Raw genomic sequence first — 16,146 nt, 5'->3', positions numbered from 1 at the left:
CATAAATTTTAGTAGAATTACAAACTATTTTGCCATAAAAATCATAAAATCCTTACATATATTTTTGCAGAGATGACATTTTTAATGTTATAAAAGCCAAATGCTAGAACTTAGTGTTACAAAACAATGAAATGACCTTCAAGGAATAGTTTCAAAGTCACTTAGAAGTTATAGACATAATTTCATATTTGAGCTTGTGTTGACTAAGAGCATAATTTTGGCTTTTAAAGGTCCTCTCATGGAATTGGGGCTATTCTAGTACAATTTGACAACTGAAAATGACTTTTTATGTTGAAAGCATAACGTATTTTTTTGGCTCCCTTGATGAATTAATTCTCATTGCTTGAACCCTATCTTTGATTTTTTATTGTGCAAAAACTCTTGAAAATCTTGAGTCCTCCACAATAACATTGAGACCAATGTTTGAGGTGCCCCAATTGTGTCCATATAATGTACTTTGACACATTTAGCTGATCTACATGGAAATTTTGAAGCTATTTGAGGTTTTGAATGCTTTTGTCTCAAGACTTAAATTATCAAAGTTTTTGCATATGCAATTTTGATTATTTGAAATAATCCAATAATTGTGGCTTATTGAAGCACTTCTACTTACCTTGAGCCCTCAATGGATATAATAAGCAATGCATCATTTTCTTAAACTCACAATTACATCAAAAAAATATTTTTCTTTGTATACAATGATAATCTTCAAATGGGCATATCAAACACGTAAAACTTTCCATTATTTTCTATACTCCTAACTAAGTTTTTTGCAAATGAAACTTGCATTTATGTATAGCACAACTGTGAAAAAGTTGCGTAGAATCTTCTACAAGATCTCTTCATTTTTTCTTGAGCTTATAAAGTAGATTTCTTCAAAGCATGAATCGTAGTCTTACGGGGGTCCACTTGATGAGTATATTTCTTGATTGTAATAACTTCTAAAATGCAATGTTATATTTTTATAAGACTCTCTAGCTAATATATTTAAGCATATGAAAAGGGTTTTCTTAAATACATTGTTTGATGCAAGTAGCATTCAATTCAAATCTGTAAAAAAAGGGGCACTTAAGTGTCCTATTTTGGTACCAAACTAGTGCTAATCATTCTCGACTACAAGCTTGCTTAATATGGTTTATTGGAGTTCTAAATCGTTTGAAACACTAAAATATTTTACTCATCCTAAATTTTGAAGACACTAGTATATAAAAAGATAAATCAACTTTTAAATGTGAGATTCTTAATTTTGAAGACGCTAAAACATAAAATAATTTTTAAATTGTGTCCAGTGCATCTTCAACACAATTTTGATTCAAATTACTTTGACCCAATCAAGTGTGTCAACTATGAATTTTGTTTTAATAGTTTTCTGGAGCACTTGGTCTATGTAAAAGCAAAATATTACTTTGAGAGTGGGCAAGGTTTGTGAGAGAGCTTTGGTTTTCACAGGTCCTTTACAGCCAATGCTAAAAAAAACCTAGGTAAAGTGTGATCCCACCTACAAATTTCTAGATTTACCTTTAGATTTTAAATTTGAGGGTGAGAAAATCTACAAATTTTGGAGGTGTAAAACTTCAAATTTAGTCAATTTACCTATAGTACGGGTAGCAATTGCAAGGAATTCAAAAAACCATGAGAATCTCACCAAGAAACCTGTTCAAAAAACAAGAGCATGGGTGCAGGAGGGCTTGGATGAGGGTAAGGGCGATGGAGCTGACTGCTACAAAACTCTTTTTTAATAATTTGGTTTGCTAGCCATGATCACTTGGATGGTGGGTTAGCTATGAGTGTCTCTACAAGGCGCAAGGACTTCTGGCCTTGGAGCATTTGAATCCCCTACTCCCTTTTAGAGGTTATTTGTCTAGGGCTATGAGTTCCAATGTTGGATTCAAAGGAATTTTTGAATGATGAATAAAACAAAGGGTGATCCAAATTTTCCTCCAATCTCAAAAAAATTGTGTTAGTGGCCAATCTTCAAAAGCTATTGGGGATGCATCTATAAAAAAAAAGGGCATGACATTGCATGGAAACCAATATTTTGAGTGCCTACATGTTTTGGACTGTAGCGAGTGTGAGTTTTGCCATTATAATATCACTCTCTCTCTCTCTCTCTCTCTCTCTCTCTCTCTCTCTCTCTCTCTCTCTCTCTCTCTCTCTCTCTCTCTCTCTCTCTCACACACACACACACACACACACACACACACACACACACACATTTATTGGATAACAGGCAGTAGCCGGATTATCATACAAACTAGTGGCCCTCTACATATAGAGTTCCTTGAATTTTGCCTCCAAGTTTGCTAATAGACACTTATATAGATAGGAGATTGTCTGTTCCCGTCACCCTTAAACAACTATAACACTCTATGCCATCCTTGTGCATTAAGGCACTTTGAACTACCTGATACCAACACAAGCTTATCCAACTAAACCTTAGACTATCATCAACATGCTGACCAAATTGTTTTCTCTTTTCTTGAGTTTGAAAATCCTAAACTTGCTAAGCTCATCATCAAATACTATCCCTCCTTCTCTTTCATGACTTGCTCTTGCTAACACTATATACATATATGCCTACCAAGATGATGGTGCCTTGAAGGTAGTATCTACACTTAGAAGGATAGTTTTGGTTCCTCTCCCTTTTTCCAAGGGATGTTCATTCCCTATTGACATGTTCAACATGGGTGTTGGCCCACACAGTTGCCTCTTAATAATATGCACATGCAAGGATTGATTATATCGGTATGACACTCTCTCTCTCACCCATTCTCAGGTCAATCTTTCTCTCTTTGAGACTTTACATAAAGGTGTTCTTTTTTTCATGAAACTCAATACACGAGCTTCAGTGAATGACGGGCTGCATCGTGCTCACCCTCTTGAGCCTCGCACATGCTCACACAGCAATCATCTTCTTCTAATGACTCTTACTTGCATTACTCAATATGGCATGGATGTATGCACTAGTACAACACCTGCAACCCTAGGGCATGTACGTAGGAGCACACACATGCACATTCTTGCAACCCCTCCTGCAACTCTCGTTGGGTCTCTTTGTCTATCGCACACACATACACATTCACCAAACGTGTTCACACACAGGCACACAGTGGTGTTCTCTGTCATCTACTGATGGATGTGGTCATCATGATTTTGATTTCTTTATTTCTCTCTCTATGTATATTACACACACACACACACACACACACGCACACCCAATGACCTTATCTGGGAAGTTTGTATCCATCATGGAAGGATGCTCTGGAATAAATATTCATGGTGTGGTCTTGTGAAATCCAATCACAAGGTCGCACTAGTCAATACCTTGCTCATGCGCATACATATTTTGTTATTTTTGATATGCTTCATCTAGAAACAACAAATCACAGAGTGCCGACAATCGAAAACCATATGGTTTTGACATATATTCTTCAGCCAACGATCTGAGTGGAAATGTAACCCTTGCCATTTGAAGGATGAAGTAGTGTTTCCTTCGCCTACATCCCGCTTTCATCCTCTATGCAATGTCGACAACAAAAAAGGAAACAACATCATTCAGGTAGGTGCACTGCACCTACTCTCAGTACACTTTGGGTTCTGGAAAACATATTTTTTGTGACACTCTTTTGCTTGTTATTGCACATGTTATGTTCATAGATGAATAATCAATTCAATGAGAGTAGAGAGACTGGCCCTTTACTTGTATGGATAAGATTTCTTCTGATTGTAATGATGTGGGTTTTGGCTTTGAAGTCACACACATTTATAATTCCATGGGATGGAAACACTCATATTTGGGTATGGTTATTGACTTGGGGATTTAATGACGATCAACTTGGTGATGGCAACCTGACTGAGAAATTGACTAGCATCAAAAAGTGACTTTTGTATACACAAATCAAGACCTTGAACCTTAAAGATAGCTCTAAAAATTATTTTACTGAATGAGTGCATGTGGGAACTTGCACATTTGCTGGTAGATACTCATTAGTGGATGGAATGCTTGTTTTTTCTATGATTCTTAAACTCACATCCATGGGAGTGACACCATCATTGGTAAAAGAAACATATAATTACCCGTTTGCAATGTTGTCTTTTAACTTTATACCTACTGACCAATGTCATAAAATCTAATATCTAACCAACCCAAATGTTTTCCCCATATTAAACTGATCACTTAATGTGGGAGAATAAACAGGAACAAGGGTTAGTATATAGACATGTGCTTACAGATCTATCTCAACCACGGGGCCAATGGTAAAGGGGCCCAAATGAGAGATGGTCTATCAAAGAGAAAGGCTAACCAATGGAGCTTAAATACCTTAGGGTTACCTTCATTGAAGACCTCCAATAGTTAGTGTTAAAAGTCCTTTGACCTTAGGTAAGCTAGGGTTGTGCTTGAGGTGGGAATTGGCCCAAGCTTGAGGTGCTTGTCGTGCCTGATGACTGATATGCTTGAGATGCTTGAAGTTCTTGAGGATTGAGATGTTGGAGGTGCTTGTCATGCTTGAGATGATAGGGTTGTACTTGAGGTGGGAACTGGTCCCAAGGTTGAGGGGCTTAAGGGCCGAGCTTGTGGTGAGAAATGGGCCCAAGGTTGAGGGGCTTGAGGTGTCACAAAAGTCAAATCTTATCCCTACAAAGAGGGGGCGAGCCATGCAAGTAGGGGGGTGGTTGCTTGACCACTCTCTCTCCCAAAGGGAGCCCCTTGGTCAAGAGGCAAGCGGGACACATGTCAAGCTCCTAGCCAGGTTACCCTCAAGGAGTGTCCAAAGCCTATTGGTTAGCCTCCCAAGGGGTCCAATGATAATTAAGTAAATTTAATTAATTGTTTTAGCATTTATCAAGTACTCTATCTCAAAGGGGAAAGGGGGACACTTGTCCCAAGGCTAGCATGCTTGCTTGATATGACTCTTGCTTGTGATTGGCTAGGCCTGGAGGGGTCCAATGAGCTTCAAGCATGATCTACAAGGAGGGGTCGACCAAAGAAATCTAGTGGGTTACTTGAAGGGTATACTCTCCCACACACACTCACACACACTCTCATTGTGTGAAGTGCAAAGTGCAAGAGCTTCATCTCCTTCTCCAAGCTAGTAAAGAAGTTGAGAGCCTACACCAACACTCTTGGCTATGGAAAGCAAATCCAACTAAGAGTCATGATTCAATGCTTAAGCTTGCCATCTTCTCCATATTCATTACTATGCTATTATGTATGCTAGCAAGAAGAGTGATGATAAGTGAGGAACTAATTATTTCTCCTATGAAATGTTTCTTCTTTCTCTTCCCTACCCTCATTCCCCGCTAGCTCTCTCGACCTTCGAAGGTGTTTGAGGCCTTGGGACTGAGGCTTGGGATAGTTAATGCTTTCTACAAAGTTTATGTTATGCTCATGATGCATGAAGCTTTCCATCTTCATTGTATCACCTAAGTCACAAGGAACACAAAGATTGTATTGTACCAAGTCTCTCTTGATGGGAGAAACTATAATACAACTGCCTATTGGAGGGGAGACCGCCGGCTCCACATAAATCCGGTCCTCAACTGTTGTCATGTTCTCTAAACTCTCTCTCTTGCAAAAGTATTATTCATGCCAAGTTAACTAAATTCTGTGTTTATTTTGTCAACATCAATTAAGTTCACCCTCTATGCTCACAAAGTACCTTCTGTAATTTCTGCTACTCTCAAAGTTAATAGGCCATTTCCATTACATTGGTATTAGAGCATTTGGTTTCTGTTTTCTTGCTTAAGAAGAGAGGTCCTTAAGTATCCTATAGATAGTTGATTTTGTTAATTATATTAGGGTAAGTGGGACTGGGATCTATTATCAATTTTATTGAGTCCACTATGTGGGATATGGTGCACACCTCGGGAGCTTTGGACTTAATAATGGGGTCTTTTTAGACTTGCCTACGGCTTTCCCATTATTGAGCCATAAGAAGTCCGAAAGGAGCTAGCCCTTGGCAATTTTGAAATATTAGACCCACTCCACTACTCTCTATAATTAACCACTTCAAGCTGTGGGTGTAGATACTTAAGTGTCGATTTTCAGAGGCTAAGTGGAGTGGCAACTAAGGTTTTGAATTGCCAAAGCATACACTAAGTAGGTACAAATTTTGTTAACATGGATGACAATAAACAAGAGAGAAAAATGAACATTAATAACTTTGATTTTGCACATGAAGTTGCTAATGATGATGCCCCCATGTTTGCCAATTATCTTGTCACTAGGTTGCAGCAATCTATGAGCAGCCTTGCTTTGCAAGCCAAAGTTACTCTTCAACAACTTTGCGCTTATGGGATTACCCTTCCTCTCCAAGAGGAGAGAGCGCTTAGGAGGCCTCTTGATGAGACCCCCAAAAGAAGACTCTCTCCTATACGAGAGGAGGAATGCAAAGAGCAAGAAATTAATGAAACTTTAAGTTCTTTTGAAGACGTGGATCCACGAAGATGGCAGTCTAGATGATCACCAACTCATCCCGAGAGGAAAAGATCAACACACAGTCCTTCTCCTCGTCACTCCGAAAGGGAAGAGAGGAAACAAAGGAAGAAAAGGGCAAGAAAGAGGTCACCCTCTTCTCCTTCTTCTTCACCTTCCTCCTCTTCCAATGAAATCTATGGCTATTCTCCTAGAGAAAAGAAGAGGGGAGGACATCGTAAAACATACCCTGCATGACAAAGGTCACAAAAGCTCAAGAAGTTCAAAGAGGGAGGAAAGAGTATCTCTTTTTTCACCTATGATGGAACCTTTGGTGCCACTGACAAAGTATTGGCCTTCATCCAACAATTTGATGTGGCCTTTGGAGACGAGGGCTTCATGGAGTCCTCCAAGCTACACCATCTAGCTATGCACTTCTAAAAATCGGCTCGTCAATGGTGGGCTAGTCTTCAAGGCAATGGCAAAGCCCCAAAGACATGGAAAAATCTATGAGTTTACATCATGAAGCAATTCCTTGCAAGCAATACAAAGGACAAAGTGATTATCTAATGGCACAATTTGAAGCTTCTCTCTCATGAGTCTATTCACAAATATATAGACAAGTTTTGGGATTTACATCTCAAGGCTATTGTCTTCCAAAAGATAGACTTTGCGAACAAAAGAAATAGTTTTGTGCGGGATTACCTGAAGAAATTGCCAAGTATGTCAACTCTCAATGGCCTAGTTCTATCACCAAAGTAATCCACCACACCATGGTTGATTTGCACATAAACTTCCAACAAGGGGCTAGACGGAAATGTCAAGCTCATGGAAAATAAAGACAAAAGTAATGCCAAATGGAAAACCAATGCCCAAAATTCTTCCCAAGGCAATTCCAACAACCACAACAACAACAATCAGTCCAAGGAGAAGGGAGTTTACAAAGGTAAAAAAAAACTATCTCTTGAAGAGCTTGAAGATTTTTGCAAGGACCATAAATGTTTTAAGTGTAGGGAGAAAGGACATGGATATCATTCTTGTACCTCTCTCCTATGCTTGAGAAAAGGTAACGGAGCATGATGCCTTCATCTTTTTTCACCCTAGGTCTACTCACAACTTCATATCAACGGAGTTGGCCACCAAGTTGGGAATTCAAGCTTTTGGGATGGGAGAATCTGTAACGGCCGACATTGCTTTCAAGGGATAGCGAGCCCTGGGGGGTTGCACTATGTAATCATGCTAATGTATAACGTGAGTTTGAAAAGAGGGGTTTTAAAATTGAAAAAAATTAGGCAATTTAATAGAGATATATTAAAATAAGGGGTTTTTATATACAATTTTTGGGAAAAACTCCTAAAATAAGGGCTCATTTTATTCATTCAGACATGTTAAAAGAGGGATTTTTTTATGATGAATATCAATAAATTCTTGACTTTAATCTGTTGTGGGGACCTTGGATTACAAGGACTTTTCATAGCATAGAAATAAGAATACTTTTGCAGATTTTGAATAGAAATTGATAAGCATACATAATCTTAAAGATATCCAAAATGTGGTCCATTTTCTTTTTGTCATAAATCTGATCGTCGTTTAGCTGTTAGTTTCTTGGTAATTTTGGACATTGATAACAAGGGGAAGGAGTCATTGATACCTAGGTGTCTTCCCAAGTAATGCCAATTCTGATGTGCTTGTGTTCTTGGATGGTGGCATGTAAGAGGTTCCTTCCTTGGGATTACGAAGGATACTGCAACAATAGTTGGAGATTTTTTGGTGTTTGGTTTTGTTTTAAATAACAATTTATAGATAATCCTTGTAAACACTTCTTTGATAAGTATATATAGTCATAAGTGATACAATTGGTATCAATACATCTAGTCTAATGCGGCAATTAATGCCAAACTTTCTAAAGTTAAGAAACGTGTATATGTGACCCACTTTGGGGCTAAAAAACCTCATAAACTCGTCTCCAACCTTATCTCATGAGAACTTGCAAAGTAAAAAGGGCTCCATTTGGTTTCCCTCCTGCAACCCCTTGTGAATATATGTTATGGTTTTTTACTATCTGTGGTCTTTGAAAGCAATCTAGTTGGTTGACATCTATAACATGTGGAATACCCATGCATCACATGCATACGGTGCCAATGCTAACTATATGTTGAGGGTTACCTTCTCAACTATGGTTTTCAAAGTTCCTTGGCTTGAAGATGGCAGACTGTTGATTTTGCTACTTGTGTATAAAGATTGTTCTGTATGATGAATGAGAATTATATCACCTTTTCATTGACATAGTTTCTAGTGTTTTTTGTAATTTGAAAGGATTCTTTGGTGTATATGTTATATTGTTATTGGAACACACACACACACACACACACACACACACACACACACACACACACATGGATATAGCTTCAAGAAAGACTTCCCCTTGTGTGTGTGTGTGTGTGTGTGTGTGTGTGTGTGTGTGTGTGTGTGTGTGTGTGTGTGTGTGTGTGTGTGTGTGTGTGTGTGTGTGTGTGTGTGAGAGAGAGAGAGAGAGAGAGAGAGAGAGAAGAGACTATGTTGAGTACAACTTATATGATGTTCCATGGTTGAGATGATTAGTACAATTTGGAGGTAGATTTGGGTGAGGCATTATGTGTAGATGAAGTGCTTCACATCTCGCCCTTCTAGATTCTAAAGAATCTTGGAAAAAAGGTTTTTCTTCTAAATGTTGCAAGTATGTATGTCAACGATTTTTGAAAAATCGTTCATACATGGAATCTTCAAGAGATGCTTTTATTTTAGAACTTGTAGACACAAGAAAATCTTGCAGGTAGACAACGAATAGTTCAACCCTCTCTCACTCATGTAGTTCAACTGAGAGACAATAGAGGTCTGTGTGTGTGTGCGGGCTACAAACAGTGTCGGTTTCTCTCTCTATCGTTCATTGCTTGTGCAATTTTGAGGCATTAATTGTCATCCTCACGCAGATGGTTTGCAGTAGTGTGCGTGTTTGCCTTGCTTCACTCCAGTGCTCTATCTCCAAGGTTGTCTTATGCACTGGTGGCATCTCGTCTTGCTACCCTCTCCATGTCAGAAGTATGCATGAAAGAAAGGGGAAGGAATCTTGAGAGATAATATGTACAAGTAATGTGCAAGTAAATGGACACAATTAGGGCTAGAAAAATACATTTTTCCTAACCTATGTTACCATTGCCTAAGCTGACAATACAAGGACTCTATTTTGTAGACTGTAACTCAAGATGAGTCAAAGTGTCGACAATATGAAAATATTTCAAGAAGCTCAAAATCATACCATTCATGGACTATAGTTTCACCTAGTAGCACTTTATCATAAATGGTTGGTAATTATGAGCATCAACAGTGGTTGTGGAGATAATGTTGAGATGGATGTAGAATGGGAGAACTACTGGCAATTAGCAATCATGGTTAGGAGAGGTGGATAGCCCTGTGTTAGTTAGAGGGGACCACAACATGATGATGATGCAAGGGAGAAACCCATCCTCAGGGCGTGCCAGATCCAACCACCATCATCCTTTCTCTCATCAGTATTGTCATCAATATCCTCTCTCTATTGAGCCCACAACTCCTCATTCTCACTTATCACAATTGGCTACTGACTATTTCAAAAATTTCATGACTTGCAAATCCACATGGTAATGAGAACTACTCCAAATCACATGGCCAAATAATTACTCTTAATCACATCACCTTGTGGTATACCAGAGTGCGGGTAGGTATGGGATAAAATAACTCCCTACATCTCTTCCCTAAACAAAATAAAATAAAGATAGATCATGGACATACTTAATAAAGTTTCCCGTTCATAAGTCAATACATGTTCAAGACATGGAATGAAATGAAAGTATGAGAAACATTAAGAGCATACATAACACAACATGGGTAGATGCCATTTTGATATTCGCTCGGATTTTAGTTCGGTCAAGAAATCTCACTCGAGCTATGGTAAAACTCCACCAAAGCATTAATTAGCACAACATGTTCCTCTAAAATCCATTAGCCACCATACATATTTGATCAAATCACTACCAAGAACAACATAATTTTTTGATAATCCTTAACCAAAAAATCTCATTGTGAACTCTCTCAACCGTGTCAATGTCTCGCATAAGGCTAATAATATTCAAGGTGCAAGCATATATGAAAGAATTTTGAGAAAGGCCTTCCCTTAGCATCATGTGAAAACAACACATAACTCACTTTCCCTAGCCATGTTGGGCATATACGGCAATCAATGCATTCAAAGTGATGACATTTCAGATGGGAAACCCATTAAGAATTGTTTGTGCTTTCATAAAAGCATCACATTTAGCTTACGTATCAACCCAATCACCACAAAGAAGAAAATTTGGCTTATAGATAAACCAGGGTATCGCGAGTCTTACCACGCACCGAGCGAGTTTTTCCGAGCAAAGACAAACCCGAGCAAATGTTTGTATGCAATATAGTTCATCAACAAAATATTTATTGTTTGTTGTATATTGATGCACCATAACAAAAAAGGGTTATCAATGGATAGACTACTTCCTAAATTCCAAAAGATCAAAGTTTACTTTTAAATAAATTAACACAATATTTGAAAGTGTTATCTTCTCCCTTAGGCTCAAAATATTGTCTTCTGTGGCCAAGCTCTTTTTTGTGGCCATGGAGAAGCTGGCAAGACAACACTTTGCCAATCATTATTGGCACCCTTATGAATTCCAGCATATTGTGGTTTGCTTCACAAGCCAATCAGTCGAACACGAGGTATGGATAGTGGGTGGTTTTGCAATAAATTCATAGGCAATCTCTTGGCAGCCTATATGACACAAGAAGCATCTAGGAATACTTCAAGTGTGGAAGACCTGTCAGTGCTATAAGTTCATATGCAATCTCTTCGCAGCCGACTATCCAGAAGAAAAGAGCATCTGGGGATACTTCAAGAGTGCACGATCGGTCACTATGGAGGATAGAGAGATCAGAGATTTACTGAGGAAGCAAGGATGCAAGGACGAGTACCAGCTTGAAGAGATGGTGCTTTTCTTTAAGGAGAGAACAAGCACAACACATGATGCTCACGCCTCACAGATGCTACTTTTTCCCGCATTGGTAAAGCAAAAGCAGGTTGTATATCCAAAAGTGGTACCCGATTTAAAACCTCACAGCGGATCAAAAAGGTACAAACATGAAGCCTTCTTTGGGAGGAGACTGAAATGTCAGGAAACTTCAATGCATCTGATACCATATGGATTTTTTACCAGGCTGCAAGTGAGGCTACGCACCCCTTTGCAATGATTATGAGTGCTACCACCTTGGCTATTGTTGGACATCCTTCTTGAAAGACAATGTTGGTGCTGTGGTGCGTTTTGGAGGGGATGTCACTGAACCATGGGAGAACAAAGCATGGATTGATATTCTGGCTTTTTACCCCACTATAAGCGGCTCCGACATCAGTCAACTGCAAGAAGCTGAGAACTCTAGGTTCGGCCTAACTGCTCCAGAAGATCTGATGACCCAGATAAAAAAATCTTATCTATGAGATATGCCAGTCGATTGATTCTTGGGAATTCCAACAGTGGTGCTAGAAGAGTGGGTTCTGCATGGCAAAAGTCCAGCACCCTATGCCTCTAAATTTGCCATCATAAGAAAACTAAGAGGCTTGAAGGATGTTGTGAATTGGGGATATGTCGAAATACCTCCAACACCGGTAGTCGAGGTTCTCCTATCAACAGAGCTTGAAGAACATGTTACAAATAGGCAACTCACCCCTCTTGCAACAATCACAACTGAATTCTCTTTGAGCACAATTGATAGTGAATTCCCAAAACACTCACATGGAAAGGAACATGTTGACAATATTGTGGTGCTATTAGAGCAGCCCCAAGATGATGGTCTGAGTAGAGCGGCAAATGAATCTCCACAAGATTCATTGTTTAAATGGATCCAACAGGCGCTGCAATGCTATGATCTACGGCAAGAGTCAAGGTTTAGGACCTTAAATCTGAGTGTACAAATGCTTAGAACAGATATTGATGCATTGGGAAAGTGCTTACGCTGAGCTGAGAGGTCTGCCAAAGGCTTCTGCCATGTGGGCTTTAGATTGCCAAAGTTTTCTTTCCGGTTTTTGTGTTGAGTTGGCACCCGCATTTCGAGGGGGAATAGAACGAATCCTCAGGCCGAGAGAGAAAAAGAGAGATTATTTATTTTGCAGGGGCCCACATGTCGAGAATGCATGAGAGCTTGCATATCGACCCGCTCATCTTCCTCAACCTTGCTGGGCTCCTTGCTACTCTGTCCTGCATCGCAGAACTGGTAGACGACAAGTGTGAGAGATCGAAGGGAAGGCCTTCAGTCCTCTTATGTGGCGGATGAAGTCTTCATTGCATCGCTTATACATCTCAAATGTTGGGTTGAGAGAGAGAGAGGGGAGAGAGGTTGCTATGCTCTGTGTGTAAGTGTAATATTTTTCCCTTATTGCTGCCGCAGGAAACACCTCTGCAGAGGGAGTCCCACTAGTTACGTTTAAAAAACATTAGACTAATATTGAAACCCAATCTCTCTGTAGCCATCCACGCGGGCGTGGATGGCTAGAGAGAGTATTTTCAAAGAGAAAGTACTTGCACATGCATGCCATGCCATGCCAATCATTTAGTCGCATCTAGTTTGCACACTGTACAAATATTGATATCCGATCTCTCTGTAGCCATCCGCACCGGCGTGGATGGCTAGAGAGAGTATTTGCTGAGAGTATTCCCATATGCATGCCATGCCGCCATGCCAAGCATTTATTCGCACCTAGTCTGCACACCCGTGTATTTCATCCTGATTCGTGCTCAATTGCTTGCTAGATAGAGAGAGGCCGACGCTCTCCTCCGCCATCTTCACGTAGCCTTCTGTGAAGCTGATTATTTAGGCACCTCTCTCTCTCTCTCTCTCTCTCTCTCTCTCTCTCTCTCTCTTCTCGAAAGAGCTTATTGATCACGAATAACAAAGCAGGCTTTGCTAACCAGACGTAAAAATAAAGGGGCGAGCTCCCTGCTTTAAAGAAGAGTTGAGCGCCTACATCAGCACGGCCATGGAAGCTGGCGTGCCCTTCGCAAGAAAGCTGTATACAGTCTTAATTTTCACACGTTGAAGAAGCAGCTCTATATACTGCTGGTCAAAAGAGGCAACCACCCGCCGATGCTGTTAACAATCAGATTGAGAGGTGGGGATGATACTCGGCTATAGACAACATCGGAGGGTGCAAGTTATTGTTGGATTGTCGCCATATAAGAAGGAAGCCACACGCTTTTGGCTACACTTGATGAAAGATTGTGGAAAACTTGGTGTCCCACAACAAGATGCAAGCCATGCTCAAGGTTGTGCTATACAACGATGCCATACGTTTTCAAGAAACATTTGATGGGAGACAACAAAAATGCTTCAAAAACTTGGCAAGAAGCAGCTTTGCATGTGAACTCTTCAGCCATCTACAAGGAGAGGGTAGAAGACGACGTTTTCCCACTCTCTCGAGATCGGCACAGTTGGGTCTTGCAAGCTTTGTTTGCTTACGTGCGTAGGCTAGGGTGGAACTATGCCCGTGCAAAACTGCCCCAAGATGGTTTTTGATGTCCCAAGGGCCAATAGGCGATGTAAGGATGGTTGATCAAGGCCTGGGCCACATCATTCTATAGGCAGACAGATGCAAAGTTGGACTACCATCCATTTGAGTTGCTACAAGGCATTGATAAACCTACAACTCCCAAACAGCAGATAGATTACATACAAAAATTGAGGGTTGAGCCGCACTAGGAAAAGCAGTAGAGAGGGCTACAATGACAATCATACACCATGGCTCTAAGAGGTGTGTTAAATATAGGGGCATCGTGCGTTGGGTGAGTAATCTGGGTCGAGGCATGACGGATAAGTCAGCAGACTAGGAACCCCGAGCAATCTAGGAACTCTGAGCAGTGCTCATATAAACATGGAAAATTTAGGAGAAGTTTTTTTACACAAAATTTCTTTAAAGTTTGTAGGTTTTCTCACCTTCTACTTTAAATTTTGAAGATAAATCTCAAGATTTGTTGGTGGAATTACACTAAGCATAGGTTTCTTTTTTTTATCGATATGGGTGGGTGAAAGATAGCTGGTACATGGGCAAAGTTATCCTAGGAAAATTTTTCATAACTTTATCCACCTTGCGTACTCTTCTATCAAAGCACTCCTTATAGTCCCCCACCATTACCACCTCCCTTGACACCTTTGTCACCACCACCTTTGGCAACACCACCAACTTTCCCACCCCCTCTATGGTAGGCTACATCATATATGATGGTTTGATTTAAACTTTAATATATACTATGATGTGGAGTTTCTCAAAAGAATGGACTCATCGCAATAAGAGAATTATTTTCAAGCTCCCACCGTTTTCTCTAGAGGTACTTTAAAATGCATAGTATGTTATCATACATCAACCCACAATAACTTAAGGTAGAGTGAGAGAGAGGAGAAGAAGAAAAACAAGTGAAGAGAAGCTCAAGCTTCCAGACTCTCCTTATTCATGAGATTTGTATGAGTGGCAACAGCCTTACTTTAAGTGTAAGGTTTGTGGTTGGGGGGTTGGAATTGGGGAATATTTTAAAATGCATAGTATGTTATCATACATCAACCCACAATAACTTAAGGTAGAGTGAGAGAGAGGAGAAGAAGAAAAAGAAGTGAAGAGAAGCTCAAGCTTCCAGACTCTCCTTATTCATGAGATTTGTATGAGTGGCAACAGCCTTACTTTTTAAGTGTAAGGCTTGTGGTTGGGGGGTTGGAATTGGGGAATATTTTTTCATCACCCTTTTTATGGAAGCAATGGAACTACGACATATTACATCCATGTTATACATGCACCAATGTGTCATATGTGATGCTTAATGTATAAAAACACAAATTGTTAACAACCTCTATGAGGTCCTACGTGTAAGGAAGGTTGTAATAGGAGATTTATATCGATTGGAATCATGGTGCCACTATTCCCAACAAGGATCAATGGTGATAGGAATAAGCTTCCAATCTCTGGGGGCAGCAAGTTTCAAGGAGAGGAATATCAACATGCCATTGTAATGGTTCCAACTCTTTAGCCCCTCAAAGGAAACATTCTACCAAACCCTTGTTCAATGGGTTTTGTCTGTCAAAAGTCTGTGGTCGATTTACCATCAAAAATAGGTGCAATCTTTTTTTTTTTTTTGGTGTGCTTGAAGTCACCTAAGAAGTCATTTTTGGTTTTTGTTTTGTATAGGGTACCTTGCTTTGTCTTGCTCGTTTTAGCGATTGCTCGAAAAATCTCGCTCGAGTTTTGGGATTCCTTGGGTATCGCCAAGCACCCAGTTTGCGTCATGTATCAACCAAGGCATTGCTAAACATGTTGGGTTAAAGGCCCGTGTGCCCGGCTGCCCGTTGTTCAGCCGCCCATGTACAGCCATTCATTTACTCATTCATAATAACTATACTCATAACTACATATTGTAGTGTGAGTACTGCCCCGCCACACACTGTGTCTATCTCCTTCTTCGTGTTGGCTCTCTGTGTATGTGCTCTCCGATCCCAACTAGTGGTATCAGAGCTTGGTAGTGAGAGCATTGAGAGCTTCATCATCATTGTTGAGTGTGTTGAAACTTGCTGCTGTTTCATTGCCGTTTTTCGATTTCGCGCACGCGCGCATTTCCAAAGAGCAGAAGGTTTTTTTGAGCTTGGCATTGGAA

General features: G+C 40.0%; 1 pseudogene; it reads left to right on the top strand.

Moving 5' to 3' along the window:
* Nucleotides 1-10,955: 10,955 nt before the first annotated feature.
* Nucleotides 10,956-12,548, top strand: LOC147452758 (uncharacterized; annotated as a pseudogene).
* The last annotated feature ends 3,598 nt before the right edge of the window (nucleotides 12,549-16,146 follow it).

This window comes from Adiantum capillus-veneris, chromosome 8 (assembly GCF_014529385.1).
Source record: "Adiantum capillus-veneris isolate H3 chromosome 8, ASM1452938v2, whole genome shotgun sequence".
NCBI lineage: Eukaryota > Viridiplantae > Streptophyta > Polypodiopsida > Polypodiales > Pteridaceae > Adiantum > Adiantum capillus-veneris.
This window is presented reverse-complemented; position numbering and strand designations above follow the sequence as displayed.